Raw genomic sequence first — 25,007 nt, 5'->3', positions numbered from 1 at the left:
ATGAGCGCCATTACCAACATGCTGGCCTCCATGGGACAGCAGTACGAGGCCCTTGCCTCTAAGATCGACACGGTGGCCGTCGACATCACGCTGATTAGAGCGGATCTGGCGAAGACTAATGAGAGGGTCCAGTCCTTGGACCTGAAGACCTCTAGTCTCATTACGGATGTCTCGGAGGCCCAGACGGAGATTGGTAATCTGCGCTCGTCCCACGACCTGATGGCTCGTCGTCTCGAGGATTACGAAAACAGGGCTTGCCGCAATAATGTTCGCCTTATTGGTGTTCCGGAGAATCCCGAGATGCTAGCGGTTGATCTTTTGGTGGAGGATCTGGTCATGAACTATCTTGCTCCCGCAGGACTTTGCAAGTTCTTTGCTATTGAACGCGCTCATCGAGTCCCAGGCGGGAAGGCGAAGTTGGGCGCTCCTCCGAGGCCCATTATTGCCAGATTGTTCCACTTTCTAGATCGAGATGCTATTCTTCAAGCCTCACGGGATAAGGGCCCTGTGAACTTTGGAAATGCCTCTGTTTCCTTTTATCCTGACTTTTCGCCGCTTGTTCAGAGACAAAGACAGAGTTTCCAGGGAGTAAAGAGACGATTGCGGTACTTGGGCCTCAAGTACGCCATGTTGTTCCCGACCAGGCTTCGTATTGAATATGGGGACCATACATTTTTCTTTGATCGCTCTGAAAACGTTAGTGACTGGCTTGATTCCCTGCCTAGAAGAGACGAACGTACTGGGCACCCCGGAGGTGCCGTCGGCGGTGCGCCAGAGTGAACGCTGTGTCGTGGATTCTGGCGTCTGAACTTTTGCCGCTCTTCAGCTGAGTCTGGACTTTGATCCTACTGTTTTTTCAGTTTAGATTGGCCTGGGAGTGGCGGGGGGTGACTGGGGACTCTTCCTCCTCCTGGGTTCTTTGCGTAGCTTAGTTTGATAATGGGGCGACAGGCACACTGCAAGTTGGGGTGGCTTATGAGTCGTACGCAGGGGTGCAGGGTGGGGGGTGTTGTAACGGGTTCAAGTTGGGGGGTGGAGGGGGGGGTGTATTTGTTTTCTTTTGCTCACAAGGCATCGTATTGTTTTCTTCCTTGTCTCTGATTGTCAGGTTTTGTGTGGGTTCTGCTTTGCCTAGATCTTGGGGATGGGGGTGGCGAGTTGAGACTGCTATCCTGGAATGTCAATGGCCTGGGTGACAGGATAAAGCGAGGGATCGTGTTGCGTTTCCTTAGGCGTCATACGCCCGATATAGTCCTTCTGCAAGAGACGCATTTAATAGGTAATGTATGTCAGGCCTTGAAACGACTTGTGGCCCACTCTGGGTTTACTTCTGGTTCCAGGGGGGCTGGTATTCTTATCCGGTCCTCCCTCCCTCTCGAAGTTGATAGTGTGAGGATTGATGACATGGGGCGCTACGCGGTGCTCACTGGTAGATGGGAGGGCAAGACATTATCCATACTCTCTGCGTATGTCCCTCCGGGTCTACAGACCTCGACCTACGCTGATCTCAGCAGGGTCATTTTGGAGCTTCCCGAGGGCCTTTTGATGCGGGTGTCTCTGGCACTTCTGATCGTTATCCTCCCAGGGATTTGCCCAGGGCCCACATGTGGCTGAATGATTTGCTTGGAACCTTTGGGCTGGTAGACGGCTGGAGATTACTGCACCCCACACAACTACAGTACACTTTCCACTCTGGGGCACAGGGTAGTCTTTCAAGACTGGACTACTTCTTAATGCCAGCGGTCCAGTCCTCCTCCATCAGAGAGATTCGTCATCTCCCTAGGGGCATTTCCGATCATTCCCCCTTGCGGCTTCGTTATGAGGTCGGGGCGGGCAGTGAGGGTAGGGTCGCCCCTATCAACCCCTGGTATTTGCGGAACCCTACAACCCGCTCCGAACTTGTGAAAGCTATTGACAATTACTTTGACGAAAATGTGGGGTCTGTTTCTTCTGCTGTTTCGTTGTGGGAGGCTTTCAAGACTGTTGTGCGTGGGCAATCCCTTTCCCTGATTGCTGCCGCTAAGAGGGCTTCCACCATGGAGGTTGTTCGATTGGAGTCTGAGATAACTGTGCTTGAAGACGATCTCGAGACAGGCGTCTCCAGTGCGAAGTTGCATTCCCTAGCCTTGAAACGAGCCAATTATACAGCTCTTGTGACTGATGCTGCGAGAATGATGTACAGGGAGCAGCAGGGCAGGTTGTATGATGTGGGAGACAAGGCGGGTAAATTGCTAGCGTGGTTGGACAAGAAAGAGAGAGTGAATCGCGTTGTTCCCGTGATTGAACGGCCTGATGGAGAATGTGTTGTGGATCCAGTTGGGATCGTTCAGTGTTTCGTGGATAACTTTAGGACTGTGTACACCTCGGTTTGTGGTAGGGATGTGGAGGACTCTCGTTTGTTGCTGCGAGATATCGCTCTACCTAGCCTCTCTGACACTGACAGGGACCTCATGGACGCTCTCCTCACGGTTGATGAGATTGCTGTAGCTATACGTTCCCTCCGTTCCGGTAAGGCGATGGGCCCCAATGGTTTGCCCATTGAATTGTACAAGCTGCGACCCGACAAAATGGCGCCCTACTTGAAGGACAGGTTCCTTGAGGCCTTGGAGTCTGGCTCTCTCCCCGCAGACCAACGACTCGCTACCATTGTAGTTATCCATAAGGAGGGTAAGCCGCGGGATCGTTGTACCTCGTACAGACCTATCTCTTTACTCAATGCCGAACCCAAAATTTTGGCTAAATTATTGGCTAATCGCTTGGTCACTGTGGTCGGGGACTTGATCAATCCAGATCAGTCTGGTTTTATCCCGCATCGCAATACCGCTCTGAATCTACGCAGGCTCCATGGTGTTCTCGCGAGAGCTGAGACGCTCACTGAACCGGCCATTTTGTTTCCCTTGACGCTACCCTGGCATTCAACACCATCGAGTGACCTTACCTTTGGGCGGCCCTCTCGAAGTACGGGTTCGGGCCGGTGTTCATCGCCTGGGTAAAACTCCTTTACGAGGTGCCCCTGGCTCAGGTGGTAGTCAATGGGAAGGTGTCTTGTGTTTTTATGCTTGAGCGTGGTACCCGGCAGGGTTGTCCGCTGTCTCCATTGCTCTTCGCTCTTGCCCTGGAGCCTCTGGCGGAGTGGCTCCGTTGGGAGCCTTCCATGCGAGGTATCCGGTGGACTCCCGACTTTGAGGACCGAGTCTCGCTTTATGCGGATGACATCCTCCTTTATCTCACCTCTCCTCGGAAGTCCATGAATGTACTTTTCGATGTTCTTACCTCCTTTGGGAAGAACTCGGGTCTTGTTATTAATTGGGCTAAATCCTGTGTCTACGTTTTGGCTGGAGAACTCCCTCCATTGCCTCGTAGATTTCCGATTCAAGTGGCTGAGACCGGGTTTAAGTACTTGGGGATCTACGTTTCCTTGGACCCTTCTGTGCGGTATGAGCGTAATCTGCTACCCCCCCTTCAACGGCTCAAGTTGGATGTTGCGCGCTGGCGTAGGTTGCCCCTATCGCCCCTCGGTAGAGCGGCGCTTTTTAAGATGATGTCTCTGCCTCGATTTTTATATGCACTTCAGAATTCCTTTGACCCGCTCGCCTCGGGCTACTTTCGTGAAGTGGAGAGCCTACAGAGACAACTGGTCTGGGATGGGCGTGCCCATATCGCTCTTTCCAAACTCACACTTCCGTGGTATAATGGCGGTATCGCCCTCCCAGACATCAGACGCTATTACTGGGCGTCTCAGCTGAGTGCTATTAACCACGCAACCTACGCCCCGGGCCCTGCACCGGCTTTGTCCATGGATAAATTTATTTTGCCTGGGGGGACCTTTAACAGAGCGTTGTACTCCGAGGGACTCCATGGAACACTGACTGGTCCCACTAAAATTGCTGTGAGGGTGTGGCGTGATGCTAATGCTGCATTGGGTTGGCGTGGCAGATTTACTCGGGCTACCCCCTTGTATGATTCCGTATGCTTGGGACACCAGTGGAGAACGAAAGGCTTTGATAAATGGGACATGATTGGTATAAATAGAGTGGGTGATCTGTGGTCGAAGGGAGCCGTCAAGTCATTTGACGTGTTGAAAGTGGAGTACGACCTTCGTGACACGGAATTCTTTAGGTATGCCCAGGTCCGTCACGCTCTGTTGTCCGTGTTTGCTGCGGGTGATGAGATTCCTGAATCCTCCCCTCTGGAGGACCGCATTCTGGATGGTCATGTGCCCAACAGCACAATCTCCTTGATTTACAAGAAACTTATTAACAATAGAGCTGACTTGCTGGTGCGCCTTAGGGCCTCGTGGAGTGCTGACGGACTTGAATTGGATGATGAGGACTGGCAATCTGCTTTGTCCTCGCCCAAGGAAGTTGCTATTCCCGCTCGCCTGAGGTTCGTTCAGCTTAAGGTACTCCATCGAGTGTATGTCACTGGGCCGTGTCTGGTACGGATGGGCTATTCTTTGGATGGGCTGTGTAAGCGTGGATGTGGAATGTCTGGCACCTTCCTCCATATATTGTGGGAATGCCCGGAGGTGGTTGAATTTTGGTCCCGAATACATGTTGTGATGGGGAATGTCACGGGTGTGTCGCTATTGCCCGAGGCCAGGTGTTGTCTGTTGAATGTGTGGGAGCCTAATATCTGCAACATGGCACAGATTGCATGGGCGACCCTCGGTAATATGGTTGCAAAAAGGGACATTGCTCAGCTTTGGGGATCGCATAGGCCTTCCACTGTATCTCAATGGAAAGAGAACATGGACTGGTGCATGTTTCGGGAAAAGACGGTGTACCTTTCCCGGGGCCGGCCCAGGAAATGGGGTAGAATCTGGTCCCAATGGAACGCCTATTGTGGGAATATTTGTACCCCCCCACATGATGTAAACCCTGACGTTTCTACGTCCCCCTAATTGGCATTCAGTTTTTCCATAATTCTAACAACTCTTTGATTGTCTCCTTGTCCGCCCCTTTCACCCCATGCTCATCATTTGCACTGTATGTATTTAGCACCAGAGCTTTACCTACATGGACCCGTGATCATATGTCATTGTACTTTTGCCTTGTGAGTTTTGTTCTTTTTTCTGTATAATTTTTTGTTTCAATAAAATTTTAAAAAAAATAAAAAATAAATAAAAAGGAGGATTGGTCTGCATTTGGGGCATAAAGGGATCACAAGAGGACTTCCAGACCATTCAGCCGCCCCAGAACCAGGGAGTACCTGCCCTCCTGATCCACCTTTGTTTCCTTGCAAATGAAGTGGACGCCCGCTCTCACCCATACCAAAGTGCAGCGCACATGCGCTGAAAAAACCGTGCCATAAATTTGCCTCCTCCAGCGCCTACGGAGTCTATCAAGTTCTGTTTGGGTCATGTTGGTCTCCTGTAGGAGGGCAATCCCAACCGTGTGTCGCTGCAGATAGGAGAAGACAGAGTAGCGTCTCGACGGGGTGTGCATACCACGTATATTCCAAGTTATTATGTTAGTGTGCGTCATGTGTCCGGACGCGCCGCGCCCGCTCAGGGCCGGGGGGACCTCTCGGGGTAGGGCCTAGGGGCACCATCCAGGGGGGGGGGTTATCAGTGTGCCACAACTGGAACATAGGAACAACTAAAAACAGTGCAACTAGTGGGGCGAGCCCCAAAGGGGCATACGTCCAAACCTCAAGGTGAACCACCAATAGTGAAGTATTAGTCCAGCGCAGTAGCTGTCGGGTACGTGTGATGTCAGCAACCAATCTACACTATGCCCCTATCATGGACCTCTCGAGCTCTCAAGAGGTGCATGGTGAAATACAAACTGATCAATCGCGCAGGTTCGGTGCAGGTCGCTGCCGGGAGAGCCCGCGGGTACAGCATCTGCGCAGCGCTTCTGAATCGCAGTGTAACAAGTCAAGCCTCAAGTATTTAACCACATTTCAACGCATGACAAAGCAGACGCATTTGATATATAGCACATTGCAACAGCGCGCACATAAACATGCCTAGAAAGATACAGAACGTAGAGTGTTCAGAGGCATGGGCCCTGTGGGGCCGCCACACTCCACCGTTGAGTCACATGAGCTGATCAGCCATCTGGGGTGTCACTACTGGCATGTTCGAGTCTTCGGAGAATACAGTAGTTGGGGACGACGAGCCACTCGCTCCCGGGTCGCTACATGTCTGGGAATCCAGGCGGGCAGGACTGTTCGTTGCCCCAAGGGTTCCACCGCCTCAACCGCTTCCTGCCTTTCCAGTCTCATCTTCTCTGGACTGGGCGCAGCTGGGCCAAGGCCCGCACCCCGACCAGGCCCCCGTCTCCTGCGCCGTCGCGGTCTCTGCTTCTGCCACCCTCCCTCCTCCGGGTCTGCAGGTCTTGTTCCTGTCCATTGCCCTGTCTCCTCCAGCCAGTCCCAAACATCCGATGGGGCATCAAAGAAGCGGGCACCCTCCTTCAAGACCACACGAAGGTGAGAGGGAAACAGCAAGGAGTAGGGCAGCTTAAGTTTCCGCAGTTGTCTTTTCACCACCATGTATGTGCTCCTTCGCCTCTGAACTGTTGCCGTATAATCTGGAAAAAACATCACCCGGCTATTTCCCACCTTGAGATCAACCAGGTTCCTGGTTTCGCGGAGCACTACGTCTCGGTCGCGATAATTAAGGAGTTTGAAAAGGAACGGGCAAGGCCGAGCCCCCAGTCGAGGCCTCTGTGCAGGTACTCTGTGCAGCCTCTCGACTACAAAGTGCGGAAACAGCACCCCCGGGGGTAAGAGTACTCGCAACCATGTCTCAGCGCACTGCTCCGGGCTCTTCCCCTCCTCCCGTTCCGGAAGGCCAACTACCCGGACATTGTTGCGCCGAAAGCGCCCTTCCGCATCCTCAATGCGGTCCTCAAGCACATGAACCCTGTCAATAATGTCCTGGAGCGCTGAAGTGTGATTTTGCACCACGGGCGTAGTTCTTGAAGCGATTGATTTTGCGTGGCAACCGACTCCACCAGCTAACGATGGTCGGCATGAAGAAGAGTGAAGTCCAATGTGACTTTGTCGATCCGGGCCTCCAGCGAAACTTTAGTTTGCTCCAGTGTAGTGCCAATCCGTTCTACCGCCGCCAACACTGAGTCCATCTTAGCTGTGAGGGTCGCCGCCGGAGGCTCCATGCCGCTGCTCTGATGCCTGTGAGAGGCACCAAGTCCATCAACTTTCTGCTGCCTGTTTTGCGATTTGTCCCTTAGCCGGCCCATCACCAGCTATTGTGCTGTAGGCATCCGCAGTTATTCGCCAAGCCTGTCATGCGCAGCCAATCACCTATTTTCGGCTCCAAAGCCTCTACTCGGGTGTCTGAGCCGAACCAGCTCCTCGGCGACGCCGGTAGAAGATAGGAGGCACATTCCCCGAAGCAAGCACCGTCTCTGCCAGGGGGCCGTGCCACAGGATGGGAGCTAGCTTCGAGGGCAGCGCAGGCGATAGCCCTGCCGCCCCCCACTGCACCAGGATTGTCTGTCAGCTCTATTGTCCCCGGACGCCGCCTCGCCTGCCCCACTGCAGACAGGCGCCGCTCAGTTCCCCAGCGAGGTGCGCTCGCCAACACCGCAGGGGAGAGTTCAGCGCACCCAGGCCTTCCGTGGGCGCAGCACGGCAAGCCAGCCACCGTCCGCACAAGGCCTCCTCACGCCCAGGACATGCCGCTGCAGTTGCGCCCAAGACTTCCCTGTCTCCAAGATGGCGTCCAGGGCATAAGATGGTGAGTGACTGTCACCCAGGCCGCACCAGGCGAGGCTGTCACGGCGCCTGCAGTCGCTGCCGACCCTCCAGGTGCGTTATGTCTCTGTGCCCACAAACTGCTCCTCGACTATCGCAACAGGCACGATGCAGCGCCTCAGTCAATGACCCTCTGGGGGGAGTCCTCCCCGCACTCAGTGCACCCCCAGAGGGACTATGGCAGCCAACACAGTCTTCAACCAGAGCCCTCACAGGGCCTGCGCCACACCGTCCTCCGTTCACTACAGCCGTCGCAGGCTCCACTCCACCTCCAACTGCGGGGAGATATCATGCACACACCGCCTTCCTGGGGTCATAGCACCGCAGTGTGCCAGATCGGGGACTAGGCCCAGGCCACCTCCAAAATTGCTGTTGTCCCCGGTGCCGCAGTCGCCCCGGGCCCAGGCGCAGCTCCTCACAGCACCACCCCCACAGGTCAAAGATGGCCGCCCCCCCCTGGGTCTCAAATGGCCACCGCAGGGCTCGGGGTCTTTGCTGAATGTAGTGTCCCACGCAGGATGGGGGTGCCGCCAGACCCCCCGGGCCCTTCTTCAGCCCCAAGTCCACGCTCTTCACCTGAGGCGCGGGTCCGCGCGACAGCCAGGCCAGCCCGCGGCTCCCCGTGACCCTCAGCGGGGTGTCAGCGCAATGCCTGGCTCACATCTCCATCCCCTGGGGCTCAGCGGGCTATCGGGGGGTCCCCAATTAGCTGCCACTTCAACGTCGACCCCCGCTGCAGATCTTCCCCAGCGTCTCGTCTCAGCCTCCACCGCGACCGCAGCAGCCTCAGGCCCGGGATTCCCGGCTATGGACTTAGCGGCTGCGCGTGCCCGCCGCTCACTCCAGGCCGCTCTCCGCCATTACCCCAAGGCAGGGGGCTCAGCCACTCCCATCAGCCGCTCCGGCCCATCCCACACTCAGGGGGCATCAGGCTTCATCGGGTTGGCTCTAGGGCAGCTCCGAGCAGCAGCGGCAATGACTCACCGCCACCGCAGGGCACGCCAGCCACCGCCAGGTCCCTGAGCTCTCTTCGCGCCCACGGCCTCAGGAGCCGCTCGCAGCAGTCGGGCCGTGATCACCGCCTCTGCGCTCGCTGGTCAGGAACCTCCGGGTCCCACAGGCTCCCCACAGTGCCCTTACACCGTTACCACATGTGAGGATCAGCAAAACACCACCGAAAGGATATTCTACATGAGAAGTAGGGGATCGGCGACGGAGCACTAGCAAGGTACGTCCGCCATGTTGGCTGGCTAGCCTCGCCCCCTCCCTTCGATGGTTTGTACACTTCACCTTTTCTCCAATGCATCCCACTTCGCATCTTGGAATGCCCTGACCGACCTTTTCATCCTTTCCTGACTTCTGTCCCTATTTCTTTTGTGTGCCGCCCTAATCGATGCATGTAATGCTTCAAACTGTGTTGGTTTAGGCAATGGTCGCAAAGAGGCCATGATAGATTTAAACTGATACAAAACTTCCAATCTAAAGATCCCATAATGGGGAAAGGTCAATTCTTCATTTCCTTCTGTCTTTTACACCAATTCTCAAGCCAAAGGATAGTATGCAATCCCACATTCGAAGCCCTGTAATGAAATGGGGAATTAACGTGCGGAGCCTCTTCTTCTCCTCAAGCAACCACCTTTTTTTCACGTCTACACAAATCTCATAAAACTTTAAAACACTTCATGCTGAACTCAACTTTCTTCTTTTCGCAGGGCTCTTTTTACTTCCTGATAACAATCCACCAATACCAGCGCGGCTTCACACCAACCGACCTAGCGCAGCACGGCACCATCTAATGTCAGTTTCCCACGCTTGCTGCAGTACCCCTCCTTTACAATTTGTCTCTCACTCATTCTCGTGACCCATTCATACGCTGAAATAACCGTTTGTCTGCCAAATGTCCAAGCAGTCACTTCTCTGACTGTATATCCACAGTCTGCCTCATTGTAGCAACTGTCTGTCCGCGAAACGACCTAACAAGCACCTCAGCTGATAGGTTACATCTGCTCAATGTTCCACATACAGCAACCCACAACCAGTGTCAGTTACTCACGCACTCACACATTCGCTCCCCGTATCTCAGTCTGGGCAGTCGATGGTACCTCACGACTCCCTTGTCAACGGTCGACAATTACGCTCTGGGTGTCTTCTACACCGCAGTCTCTAAGACTACTTGTCGTCAAGCCTAAGATTCACAGGCTGCGCGCTCACAGCCTGATCTCGCAATCACTCAACACTCACACCAACTCCGCTAGACATCACAACATTAAACAACACCGCATTCTAATAGCACTTAATTCTGTTCATACTCACTCTCCCACGAACTGCTGCTTTTACCGCACCGTCACTCTCCGTCAGTTTCCATGAAACGCCGCCGTCCTCCGCAGACAATCTGCTGAATTACCATCACCTGAATTGTATGGAGCTTGGGAAACTCTTATCCTAATCTAGATCCCCCCTTACTCTAGAGATAACCATCCTCGTTTGCTACCAACTGAAGACGCCGGATTCTTATCACAATTTTTGACCTTATCTTACCAATCTCAAGAATCCTTTTTCCATCTGGCCTTTTTGTCTGCTACGAAGTGTAAAGGGAAGAATCATGAATTCGTAATTTTATCAATGACGAAACCAAATTAATTGTAAAGAACTTCTGATCATTAGAGTAAAGTTTTGGAAGTTTATTACAAAGCCAAAAAGAACTGGACATACAGACACCTCAGCAAGAGGTTAAGAAAATAAACTGGCACTAATACAAACATAATCCTATGCAGGAGTCTCATCCGACTCAGAATGATAATGAGAGTTATTTCTAAAAGCATCAGGCAAACAATCACAGTCCAAACTTGAAGAGTTGACTGCATCGGATCAAAGGAAAGAAAAGTTATTAGTATATTCCTACACTAACACTAAAGTGACATTCCTATTTAGCATCATCCCAGGCAAGAGAAAAAGATGTCAGCAGTGAAGACTTCCTAAGAAGTACACTCACTTTGAATAGGTAAGTAGCCAAAGCTACAGAGCTCGTTCTAAGACGCTCCTTCTCGCTTCCCTCCTAGCCTCCTTCTCCTCTTCTGCCTCTCCGCCCTTGGGGCACTGTCCCTAATACAAACCCCCCAAAACAGTAGGGCACTCCCTTCGCACACCCCTTCAGGCAGTTCTTCTTCCAGTACTTTTCCATCGAAACTCTGACTTCATCCAAAAACCGTTAGGATGACCTTGGGTCCCAGGCACCTTCTCCGCTTAAAGTATCTTCTCCACATTCCAACGTACTCCCCTGGCGCCTTCCCCTACCATCCTAACTCCTAAAGCAAAGAGTTACTTTGCCTAACGAGACATGTGTCCTTGCACCTGCAACGGAAAACCTGTGAGCAAATTGACCTTGCATGCACACAAATTCTACAGTCAGCATTTGACTAAGAGCCTTCCCAAAGAAAAAGACATTTCGGGCCTGCAATATTCAGCTAACATAAGAAATCACAAATAGGCCTTCTCTTGAATATATAGGCGATCAGACCTTTACACATTTAAACATATAGTTCTAAAGTTACCTTATGATAATTTCATTTCATAGTCATTTAAAGCATTACATTTCATTTATAAGCAATCTACACGTGCAAACTTTAATATGGTGGACGTTTTAGTCCTAATGCATCACTTTACACGTAACTAATAATCATCTAAAACACATTTTTCGATTAACTGTCCTTTGGTCTACATAAACTACATGGTTACATTTCTAATCACCCTCATATATGGGAATTTAGTACTACATTCATAATGATCACATGTTTATACAGTTCTCTAAATATGCGGGTGCGGACTACCAGTGAATATGATGCACCTCTACAAATTTCAGTATAACATGGCACTCTATCGAGCCTACCTACCATTGAGCTCCCTCCAGAGGCTGCTCTTCATGTGAGGATTTTATTAGATGGTCTCCCACTGAAGGAATCCAACATTGGGGGCATCAGTCACTTAACAAACACATTAACGCGATTTATTGTTGAAAAAAAGGACAGCAGGTGATGGCCGAGTGAGATTTAATGCAGTTATCCATTTTAGATGTGTGTCTTGGCAACAAGAGAAAATGAGTGATGGGGGATTGTGTTTATATTAATGTTAAAATCCCTGCTTTTTTTTTAACTATACATGCCACTCCATTATCAAGTTCCGGGACAAATTTATCAATTGGACAGATATTTTGACTTGATGTCCTTAGGTCAGTCATTTTACTAGCAGTGTTCTTCAAGGCAAAACATGGCACCTGAAATGTGTTCCATACCCTCTACTATCTACAGCCTCCTTCAGAGTAGGATTTTTTGCTAAAAGCTTCTCTTGCACCCTGGTGACGTTAGTGCAACATACTAGTTGATCCCTGATAAAGGAATTAGTTAAATCCCCAAACTCTCAGGTTCGAGCAAGACACTTCAAGGAAGACACACAAGTTGCCACTCTGTCTTCTTTGTTTTTGAGTTTCAGTAAAACACGTATGTCTCACCATTACCACATCTATTCGTGGAGCAAAGTGTTTTTCGAGCATTAAGATGGATACTTCAGGAGGGCGCGCGACGCGGCGAACAAGATGGCCGCGCTCCCTTGAGCTCCGCGATTTCGGCGGCGCATTTTAAACGAAGGACCCGCTTTCAGATGGCGTTTCTTGGCGGAAACGGCCGTTTCTAGCGTCGGAACTGCCCCCCAACATGTGGGTATGTTTCAGTACGCTTTCCAGGTCTTTTTGAGGGTATAATTTGCATAAATGCATTCACCTCGGAAACGGCCGCCATTTTGTTTTGTTTTTCTTCATCGTTTTTTTTTCTTTTTTCTTCTAAACCTTTTCTCTGGTGCCTTTTTGCTCTTTATTGCCCAATAGCTTTGTTTTTTTCAACATTGCAATGATTTTCATCAGTCATTTGAACTTTATTGAGGCATTTTGTGTCGTTTCTGCCTTCTCTTTGTCGACGGACCTTCGTCTCCACTTTTCACCTCATCATTTGCCCCGATAGTGTTCGGCTGGAGTTCTGCACTACTTGGGACCATTATAACTTCTTCTTTTCTGCGCTCTGTTGAATCTGAGTTGCTCATTATTTTTGCGTGAGGTTTTCCTGATTTGTGCTTTCATTGCCTTTGTTGGGATTTTGCAGCCCTCATTCCACACTCCGCTGCTAATCTTTTGCCTCACGCTCACGCTGCTCCTTTCTCTGGCTCTACCATCATGGAGCACGGGCATACCAGCAAAGCCCCCAATGCTGCTCCAGCCTCACGCAAGGACTCCATAACTGCAGGCAAACGCCTCAAGAAGGATCCACCATCTCCTTCCAAATCTCCGCCTCCTGTCACCCTGGAGGACCTCATGGAAGAACTTCAACTTATTCGCCCCTTTATTGCGGATACTACTGCTACCCTGCAGAGACTGGATGACAAGTGGTCTAATCTCGACAAAAGGGTTACTGATGTTGAACAAACAATCAGTGACGTCCAAGATGTCGCCGCTAAACTGGACAGTCTCACCAAGGAGGTTCTTATCCTCAAGAAAACGTCTGAAGATTTGGAAAATCATAATAGACGTAACAATCTACGTATTTATGGTGTTCCTGAGAATTCTAAAGGGTCCGACATCATCCTATTTTTGAAGACACAGGTCCTACCAATTGTTGGCCTGCCAAAACATGTGGATGTCAATATTCAACGAGCGCACTGTCTTGGTCCCAAAAACTCCTCTACCTCCGCAAAACCTCGAGGCATTATTGCTTATTTTATTCTCTACTCTGACCTCATGACTATTCTACATTCTGCCAAGCAACACAAGCAACTTTTTTGGTCAGGAAATAAACTTTTTTTCTCTCAGGATGTATCTAAACAGACTGCGACGCGTCGAAAAGAATTCTTGGATATGCGGCCTACGCTTCGCTCCATGAACGCCAGATATGGTCTGATTCATCCTTGTTTCTTCAAGGTTACATACAAGGAACGGTCTTACAGCTTTGAGGATTCGGCTGATCTCCGCAGATTCATTCATTCCCACAGAGAAGAATCCATGGAACAAAGTGGCTCCTAGTTTTTATATTTTTTCATCTCTGTGTTTCTTTTATTGTCTACAATGTTGACTTGTTTTTTCTCCTTTCATTACCTCACTCTCTTGTTTTTCTTGTCTCTTAGGTTCGTCTCCCATTGTTTCGATTGTCTTCCTCTTCATTGTATTGTTTTATCATCCGTCTCCGTCATCCCAGTACGCTGATATCCCTGCATACTTGTTTGGTAAGTCTCTTTCATTGGTTCTTGGTCGTGCTCGGTCCCAGGTTCTCTTTATATTTTCCCCTTCTCTTCTTGCCTTTTTTGTTCCTCGGACTGTGTTCTCGACTCCTTTTTTCCCTCTCGTGCGGTCGTCTTGTACCGCTGCTCCCGCTCTCACTTCATTGTTTTTTCTGTTACGTGTCTGTATGGCTAGAATCGATTTGGTTCTTCTTGCCATCCTTCTGCTTGCTGTCTTCTTTAGGGTTGCTTTTGGCTCCCTTCTTCCTTCTATTTGCTCCCCTTTCTTCCTCTACCTCTCTCCTTCTTACTCACCTCAGCATTTTACCCCTTCCTTTTTTTGCCTTTTTTGTTTTTTTCTACTTTACCTACCTTACTTGTGCTCTTCTTTCCATCTCCCTTTTGGCACTGTGGTATTAGTTATTTCTTCTTTTTCTCCTCCATTTATATCTCTTCACTTCTTCTCATCTTACCTTCCCATGATGGCCTTGCTCCCTTTCCTTTCGCTCTCTCTACTTGGGTTTCTTTACTATTTCCATCGTTCCTCGTTTTATTATATTTGGCTTGTCTCCATCTCTCCTTGCCGATCTTTCTATATATTCTCTCTTTTTACCTCTATTACTCTTTCTTTCTACTTTTCCTTTAATCTCCTCATATGAAAGGTTTTTGACTCATTTCCTGGAATGTTAAGGGTCTTCGTAACCCTATCAAGAAACAACGTGTTTTATCTCATCTTGCTCGTTTAAAATGTCAAATTGCCTTTTTACAAGAAACACATCTTTCTACACAGGAGTTATCGTTGTTACGTAGACAATGGGTTGGAGATGTTTTCTGCTCTCCTGCTATTAATCACAAAAATGGTGTTGTTATTTTATTTCATAAAGCATTGTCTGTTCAAATTCTAAATGAAACTGTTGATACAAATGGCAGGTGGCTGTTCCTTGATTGTATTGTTAATGATGTTCATCTCTCTCTTTGTAATGTCTATGGTCCGAATGGCATTGATTCTTCCTTTTGGAATGATTTCTCCTCCCTTCTCTCTTCCAATGCTAATGAAGATTTGATTGTTGGGGGGGATTGTAATCAATTGATGGACCCCTTTTTGGACCGCAAATCACAAGCTCGTTTCATTCCCAATAAAATGCAAAAGTCCTTTCATAGATCCATTTCCTCCAGAGGCCTTATAGATTCATGGAGATTATCCCACCCCGAATCTCTGGGATTTTCCTTTTTTTCTCCTGTGCATAATTCCCTCTCCCATATTGATTATATTTTTCTCTCCCACCATGCTTTTCAATTTATGTCCAACTCAGAAATTGGCTCTATCCTCATATCAGATCATGCCCCGGTTATTTTAGATATGGACTACCCCTCTCCCTCGCCTCAGGCCCGCAGATGGCGCTTTAACAACTCCCTTTTACTTGATCCTGCATTCATTGAACATTTCACTCATTTCATGGACGACTTTTTCACTACTAACTACAACTCTTCCTCTGACTTTCACTTTCTCTGGGATGCTTTTAAGGCCACTGCTCAGGGTTGTATTATTGATTTTGTGTCCCGTAAAAAAAAGAAAGCGCTTTCCCAGGCTTCTTCTTATCTTACTCGCATCAAAGAACTTGAGCATCTTTATTATACTTCCAACTCTCTGGATTCTTTATCCTCCCTCATTACTGCTAAAATGCAATTTAATAAACATTCTTGGGAATCGGCCTCCAATCAGCTTCTTCAATTTAATGCGAAGATATATGATGGTCGTAATAAAGCTGGTAGAGCTCTGGCAAATTACCTCAAAATTAAGAAACAAAAATTGAAAATAGTCTCAATTAAAGATTCACAAGGTTCGCCCCAATCTTCTGATGCCAAAATTCTGGATTGCTTTGTTCAATTGTATTCTTCTCTTTATACCCCTGAGTCTTCCCCTTCAGTAGAGCAATTAGATTCTTTCTTTAATTCTGTCCCTAAACCTCCTTCTCCTTTGGTGGATTTCTCTTCTCTTGGTGCCCCGATTTCAGAAAAAGAAATTCTTGCTGCCCTCTCTCTTCTCCCCAAAGATAAGACACCTGGCCCGACGGCTTTACTGTTCATTTCTTTCTACTATTTAAATCTGAACTGATTCCTCATTTGCTCCAGTTAATTAACCACTTTCTCTCCTCTGGTGTATCCAAAGGCTCTTTCACGCAGGCTATGCTTGTTCTTCTCCCCAAAAAAGATAAGGACCCTTCCCTGTGTAAAAACTACCGACCCATCTCCCTAATTAATACTGATTGTAAATTATATGCGAAACTTTTGGCTCTACGGATTAATTCCATCATCCCTGATTTGGTCAACATTCATCCATCCGACTTTGTTAAGGGAAGATCCATTACAGACAATTCTAGGACCCTTCTTAATATCATTCATCGCTCTGCTAAAATGGACAGTCCTTTGGCGGCCATTACTCTAGACGCCGAGAAGGCATTTGATCGTGTCAACTGGGATTTTATGTTTGGTGCCCTGCGCTGGCACGGTTTCAGTCCCACTTTTCTTAAATTCGTTCAATTGCTTTATTCCGCTCCTTCTACCTCTATATGGATTAATGGTATGCAATCTGATTATTTTCCCCTTCATAGAGGTACCAGACAAGGCTGTCCACTCTCCCCCCTCCTCTTTATTTTGGCTCTCGAACCTTTCCTTGAGAAAATTCGTGAATCCCCTTCCTATTCTGGCTTTCTTTATAAAGATGTGGAGATTAAGTTTACTGCTTACGCCGACGATATTCTGCTTTACATTTCCAACCCTGCTGTTGCTCTTCCTGCTTTCTTTTCTTTATTACATGATTATTCCTCAGTTTCTGGTTATAAATTAAATATTGATAAAACAGAAGTCCTTCCCCTCAATAAATTCTGTCTTCCTCACATGTTTCGGGGCTCCGGTTTCCAATGGAATTCTGGCTCTATTAAATGTCTTGGTGTTTTATATGCTAACACCATTAGAGAAACTATCAGAATTAATCATTCTGATATACTTAAAAAGCTCTCTTCTCTTATAGAACGTTGGTCCCCTCTTTTTCTTTCCTGGTGGGGTCGTCTTTCCACTATTAAAATGATGCTCCTTCCTATCGTGAACTTCTGTCTTTCCATGCTTCCTATCTCTCTCCCCCATTTCTTTTTTAAGTCTATCAATAGTCTTTTTTCCAAATTTTTATGGAATAAGCATAAGGCTAGAGTCTTTCTCCTCCGTCTTCAGCAACCTAAACATCTTGGTGGTGTTAACTTCCCCAACATCTCACGCTTTCACTCTGCTTTTTCTCTCAAGCAAATTTGGCCTTTCCTTCTCGAAACCTCATCTCCTCCTACTACGGCTTGGAGTTCTCTGGAATTGGCTCTACTTCACCCCTTCTCCTTTCTTCTTGCCTCCAATCTCACTCAACCACCTCCTAAGCTGCTTTCACCTATTTTTAAACACTCCAAAGCTTTAACACTTGCTCTTTTTCGCTCACTCTCTGTTCCATCTACTCTTCATTTGAATACCCCACTTTGGTATAATAAATCTCTTAAACTACGCAATCGGGCGCTCTTTTGGAAGGAATGGATCGACAAAGGCATTCTCATTTATAGACAACTAATTTCTAACAATTCCTTATTAACCTTTCCAGCATTCCGTGACTCCTTTGGTATCTCTAATAAATACCGTGCACATTTTCACAAACTTCTACCTAAACTATCCACTATTATCCTGCAACACATCCCTCCACCTTCTTCACCTCCCCTCCTTGCCTCTCCACCAAACTTTCAGGTTCCCCTTAAGGCCTCTGCTATTTATAGACTACTTTCTCCCTCACCTACTGATGGGCCTAAAACTAACCTAGAACTTATCTGGGAATCGGACCTCAATCAAACTTTTCCCTCACTTACCTGGGATTCTATTTGGTCCAAACTTCATTCCACCTCTCGGTCCGCTAGTACCACACAAACCCTTTACTTTTTTTATAATAGATTATTTTATACTCCCTGTGACTTGTTCAAATTTAAATTGTTAGATGCTAAGAAGTGTTGGTCTTGTTCATGCACTTCTGGTGATTTGGTTCACATGTTCTTTCTTTGTCCTAAGGTCCAACTTATGTGGTCCCACATTTGGTCTACACTTAACAAGACTTTATCCTCTAATGTTCCTTTTCTTCTTTCTTCTGTATTTCTGGGTGGTTTGGCCCCAGTTTGGGATGTCCCGCTTCATACTCGTGAATTTATTGACCTTTGCATTGCTATTGCTTTTCAAATCATAACAACTAACTGGAAAGATACCAAAAATGTGGTTTATAATGCCTGGTGGAATTTACTCTGCCATCATCACAGATTAGATCGTGCATGCGCTTCTTCCATTCCAATGTTGATTAAACGTGATTTACTTTGGTCCCCTTTAACAGACTTTTTATCTAAAAGTGCCTCATGATCACCTGTTATTGTTAGTATTGGTATTACTGTTTTTACTATTATTATGTACTTTTATTATCTTATACCTCTCTACTCTGTTTACCATTTATTTTTTTACTGCTGTTCCCCTTCCCCCCCTTTTTCCCTTCTTCTCTCCTTTTTTTTTCTTTCTTTCTTCTCCCCACAAAATGAAAAGTTATAAAAGCATTTTTTCATTTGTATAGTGTTTTCCCCCTTTGGAGCTTTTCTTGTTATGATGGCACATTATTCTTCATAATTATTTTGATTCCTGATGCTCTTTATTTATGCTGTTGTACTGATGTTTTACATTGTCTTATTTAATTCAATAAAGCTTTTCAAACTTAAAAAAAAGATGGATACTTCATAGGCATCCCTTGGTTAACCTTTCCAATTGCCAATTCCAATCTCATTCAGGCTTTCATAAAGGCTGCACTCCTCAATTGCCAAGTTATGTGGTAACACAACCTGTTCCCTGGTCGCAGGGAACTTCTCAACTCCAATCGCTTTTAAATAAGAGTCATACTGTCATTTCCACCTTTTCCACAATGGTCAGGCTCTCGAGATTCAAAGAAGATTTGTGGAGGTAGAGTCATTTTTGTCACTGTAATATTCTGAAACCTGCAATGTAAATCTCACACAAGCTAAAGAAGATAACTGAAATAACAAATTAAAATAATAAAGCCACATCAAAAAATTATTACAACAAACTCAAATAATAAAAGGTGGAATGTCACCTTGGATCCCGAGCAGTGCCTTGAAATCCAGTACTCTTAAAGTGTTTTTAAGTCAAATCTCCCACAGTAGCCAGGTATTTTAAGTTTTGCACCGCACGAATCATCTCAACTTGGGCAGTTTCTGCCACTTCTTTTCAGGGTGACAAGTACACTCTTGGTCGGTTGTCATCGCTTTTTTTTGTTTCTGTTGTGATTTAGGTCAGTTAAAGTTAAAGTTTTAGAGGAAGGTAACTTTATTTTGACGTGAGTCTTGCCATTCTCTATTTTAGATGTTGTTGCTTCCAGTCAGCTAGTGATCCTAGAAATTAATTAATCATTATTAAGAATTGAGCCAATGCTGATGATCATTTTGTAGTTTAGAACCTTACATAGTGTGCTATGCCATGAGCCGTGGACATACTGTTATATTGTGACACATTCACTGCTCAGTGTTTATCTACTATATATTCTGGAGTTACTATTAACGCAAATGAAGTACTTAGTCTTGCCTCTGAGTAGTTGATAGAATTTCCCACTTTCCCTTTAAGCGCTGCCATCTGGTGTTTTTACTGGTACCCATTGGAAGGGCACGGCCTGACTACATCACCGCTTCATTTCATGATGTCTTCTCCATGGATCTCCAGACTGGTGATAATTGATGAGGAGGTGGGGGAAGTTACTCAATTCCTCATTTATCTCGATGTGATTTCGATGAGCCGAAGCAGATGACGCATTCAGGCTTCACCCTCCACCCGTATCTGTTTGGCAGGACAGGTTGTGGTAGGGGAACCAGCTCAGGCAAGCAGTGGCCCTGGACATACCACACAATGGGTTTGCAAGCTGCATGGAATAGGGATGGCGTTGGTGGCCATAAACAGGCATGTGGCAGTCCCCAAGAAACACCTTAGGCATGGTGGGTGACTTGGCAGTTTTGGTGGTGTGGATATTCAATGCAGGTGAGATGTTTAGTCTTTCTACCTATTCTTCATGCCTACAGTCTCTTATTTCCTTTATCATCCATAATTCTTCTAGTGATGGAACCTCATTGCAGGGGTCCCTGGGAATTATAGGTCATGGTCTCCATCTTCTGTGTTTTATTCTAGGTCCTAGATTGGATTGAGAAGATGAATGTAGAGATCTCTCTTTATTTCTGATGCGGACAACTGAACATCGTGTCTCTTCTTCTTTTTTTTTATTTTAAATCTTTTTATTAACGTTATAGAAACAGTGGTGGTTGTCACATAAAATATAGTACAGTCATACAGTTTGGAGCCCGTTTAGATAAAACATAACTTTACGATCACATTTGTTACAGCTTATCTCTTTGCGTGCAGTTCTGCGAGTTGGTCGTCAACCGGGGTGTTCTGAGGGGGTTCACAGATATGGCCTCTGTACTCATTCCAGTGGGACCATGCAGCCGTCCACTTCTGGGGACAGCCCCTGGCCACATAAACCGTTTTCTCCTGTAGCATACACCAGTCCATGTCTGTTTTCCATGAGCCCAGTTTCGGAGGTTCCACTGCTCCCCACAGCCTAGCTATATTCCTTTTTGCGATTGCGAATCCCAACGTGGCCCACAGCCTCCCATGAGTGGACAGGTCGTTAGTGCCCCAGATGTTCAGGAGACATCTCTTTGCCTCAACTCCAAGCTCCACCTCCCACACCTCTTGTATACATCGGTGTATCCGTTGCCAATAGGTTTGGAGCAAAGGGCACGCCCAGATTATGTGGAAGAACGTCCCCTCCTTTCCACACCCCCTCCTGCAGAGCCAGACCCCACCAAGGCCCATCAACTTCAACCTAGTTCCAGAAATGTAGACTCTGTGAAGAATTTTGAGCTGAATCAGCCGCAGTCTGGCTGATATGGCTACTTCCTTCAGGGACGCTAGGGCACCTCTCCACTCCTCTTCATCAATTTCCAACCCATCCGCCTCCCATTTCCCTTTGAGAGGCTGTAGTAGGTCTGGGGAGTTATTGATAATTTTCTTATATGTGAGATATGGCAGGCTCAGTTAGTTGGCCGTCAAGTAACCTGTCCTCCAGGGGGGACGCCGCCGGGAGAAGGGTCCCTGGGGAATGTTGGCTTGGAGGGAGTGCCTGACTTGTAGGTATCTGAAGTGTTCTGTGTGAGCGAGCTCATAGGTGCGTTGGAGTGAGTCAAAGGAGACAATACCGTTGGAGCCCCCCAGGTCCCTCACATGGGAGATCCCGATTAGGTCCCAATTGCGGAATCCCTTACTGCGGCCCAAGGTGCCCAACCGTTCGGAAACCCATAACGGGGTAGCCAGGTTCAACGTATCTGCCCATCCCAATTTGCGTTGGACCATATGCCACAGTTGGACCGAGTGGTTAGTGGGCCCTGTGAGGGGGTACCTGCCAGGCCTGGCGTACAATGCTGTCTCAAAGTTCCCGCCCAGCAGGAGCCATCGGTCCATTCCAAAGCCCGGGTCATTGCCATCCGCGTATGTGCCCTGATTGATGGCCGAGAGGTGGGCCGCCCAATAATACTTTCGGATGTCTGGAAGCGCTATGCCTCCATCAAACCAGCCCAGTGTAAGTTTCTGAAGGGAGATGCGAGGCACACCGACCCATAACAACTCTCTCAGTGTTGATTCAATTGATGCGAAATAAGATTGGGGAACCAAATCTGGGTAGTTCTGCAGTGCATATAAGAATCTCGGCAATGCCATCATTTTAAAAAGTGATGCCCTACCAAGGAGAGAGAGCGGTAGCTTCCTCCATGAGATTGAGTCCTTCTTGAAACGTTGCAGTGGTGGCAGGAGGTTACTTTCATATCTGGTGGCCTTATCTTTGGAGATATACATCCCCAAGTATCGAAACCCATCTGTGGCTGTCTTGATAGGGCAGTTCCGAGAGGCCACCGGAGGGTCTCCATGAAGGACATACATCACAGACTTGCCCCAATTGATGCTGTATCCTGAGTTCCTACCGAAACTGGTAAAAATGTCCATGGCTTATCCCCAAGCCCGTTGACGTTCCAACTTAGAACCTTAAGGCTCTTATCCCACCTCATAGTGGTAGGTATGCCAACCTGCAACAATCTCCCCAGGGCTCCTAGCACAGTGTACTTCCATAAATACGTTAAACTGTTGTGACCACACCAAACCGTCCCCCGCCTCCCCCACCATCCCCCTTGCATCTCCATCCCCCCAACATCCCTTCCCCCCAACTGACCCCCCAAACCCCCTCCCTGCTGCCCTGCTCTGTAGGTTCAGAACTACCCACATCCCCAATTAGCAGGGTGCCTTTCGACCCAACCCGAAGGAGAAGAAAACTAGCAGAGTACTCCCCCTGCCCTCCTTACTATCAGTACCTTCCCTTTACGGTGCAGACCAGCCCCAACTCAAGCTGCCACCCCCTTCCCCCTCCATCCCTCAATTGATGAAACCAATTGACACATCATCACCTAGCCCCCGCCACACTCCACTAGAATTAAGATCTATCCAGTTAGAGTCAGTTCCGGGACCTGAATGCCCAATATTGCAGCCTGTAGGGGGCCCGTGTGGGTCACTGGATCAGAGCTATTAGGAGGAGATCTTAACAACCTTTGTCAGTACATGCTTGGCTCCCCCTCCGACAATATAGACTGAATGTCCGACCCCTTCCTTCCAAGAGACTGCCATAGGATGCCCAACAAGCCCACCCCAGGCCCAGCAACACAGAGTACTTTACGTTAATCAGAAGGTCGCAGCCTCAGTCCCATCGTCGTCAGTGCTCTGTCGCCTCACGGTAGGTTCCCCAGCGGGGACTCGCTGATCTCTCTCTCCTTGAACGTTGGCTCTGCGCATCCACCTCCACCCTCCCAACCGTAGATGCCGGAGAAGCCGCCTGCATGTCCCTCCAGTTCGCGCCATCCGTCCGATCCCGGGCCCGCGAAGACTGCTGATCAATCCAGTCCTGTACATCCACCGGCGAGGTGATGAACAGGAGAGGACCTTCAACTTGACCGGGAAGAACATCATGTACTTGACTCCCATCTCCCGGAACGCTGCTTTAACACCCATGAATGAGCGCCTCTCCCTTTGTGCCTGGATAGTGAAGTCCGGGAAAAACTGTATAGTGGCATTTTTATATTGTAAGTCCCTGTCCCTATAGTTCAGAATTTTAGGGATGATTGTCCTAAACCCAAGCCCCCGGCTTGGGTTTAGGGACAGGCCCACGATGGGCACGCTCAATGGTGAAGAATTTCGACAGACGTTTTGGTTTGAGGCGAGTAAGGATCAGCTCTTCCAGGAAGAGTTCCACACTGGGCCCCTCAAGTTCCTCCGGAACACCCACCACGCAGATGTTGCTCCTTCGAGCCCGTCCTTCCTGGTCCTCCAGCCGTAGGGACATCTGTCGGTGCTGATGCACCAGTGCATTGACGCGCTGCTCCATCGCCTTCGATGCAGTCTGGAGTTCCCGGATATCGACCTCGTTGGTTTTGGCCTTCTCGGAGGTTTTACTAAGGTCTGCGCGGAGTAGGTTTGCCTCTATTGAGACCTTGTCAATCTTGGTTTCCAGTGTAGCGCCGAGTGTCTGGATAGCGGTCATGATGGACGTCAATGACGGTTCTTTCTTTCCAGATTGTTCGCCCGTCGCACCTTCTGCATGCGGTGTTCCCTTCTGCACTGTGTATTTGTCCAGCTTGTTGGACTGCGAGGTCGGTGTCTGCTTGGGCCTCATGATTGCCGAGTAAGGCCGCTCCCACAAACTTTCGGGCTTCCAGTCACTACGTGGACTTAGGCCTTCACCAGGGCCGCTAGGTCCTCACCTGGCGGCGCCGCGACAAGATCTGCGCAAGCCCCCCGTTCAGCCTCAAGGTTCAGGGCACTGCGCCTCAACTGCAATGGGTCCCCAAATTAAAGAGGTCTATGCTGCCGCCTCTTTCTCTAGCCTCACCTAATGGGTTCGCCCCTGATATCTAATCCCGCCGACCCTCATGTGGCATGTTTTCCCTGACCTTTTGGTGAGTAGGGAGTACATCCTTTGCATCTATCAGTGTGTGCGTGTGACGTGTTGACTGATTTTCTGTCTGTTTCTCTGTCTGGTTCCCACCAAAAGCAATGTTATACAGCACTTACTTTGGTCAAAGGGTGCCTATAATACGAATTGAGTCTGAATGGGTATTACACCCCCCTCTTTAATTGCTGCTCTTTTAATTACTGTTTTTAAACATCACCCTGATACACCACTTCCCCCTTACTCACACAGTTTTTGAGTGTGCCCTGCACATGCATGCAACTCACTCAATGTTTTCAGGCATGCAATTGCTGTGCTCAATAGTTCACAATATTGCCTGCATGCCACATATTCTCCACTTCCTGGCATTGACTTGATATTCATTATTGACTATTGCAATATGTACTAATCAGTGTTGTTCCTTTTTCTATGTTTAGGCATAGGATACCCCACAGAGGTAACACACACCACATACATGACATGAGCATGTTCCCCTCTTCTCACTTGTTATAAGGTCCTGATGAATCGCGGGTAACTTGACCCACTGCGAGAAACATGTCGACCACTTATGACCTCTAGTCTTCACTAGTGTCACTCAACCTAATTTGTTGACACCTAGTAAGCTAGCCCCACGTTTTAATTGCAGCCAGGGGACCCCCAGAATAAAGTGAATTCCGGTACCCCCAGCTACATTTTAGCAATCATCCCATCATCACACACCGTCCTGCCCACACACCCCCACTTCACCATAAGGCTGTTGGATAAAAGATCTCCGCCAAAGAGCCCCTCTCGAGGTGAGCCCGTCGGGGATTGCACCGCCTCCCCGACGAGGAGCAAACGCCGATGATGAAGCATGACATCCTTCGGGGTGTGTGAGGCAAATACATCCAACATAATGGATGCCCCAAGGTGCCAT

This window comes from Lissotriton helveticus, chromosome 7 (genome assembly GCF_964261635.1).
Source record: "Lissotriton helveticus chromosome 7, aLisHel1.1, whole genome shotgun sequence".
NCBI classification, from domain to species: Eukaryota; Metazoa; Chordata; class Amphibia; order Caudata; family Salamandridae; genus Lissotriton; species Lissotriton helveticus.
This window is presented reverse-complemented; position numbering follows the sequence as displayed.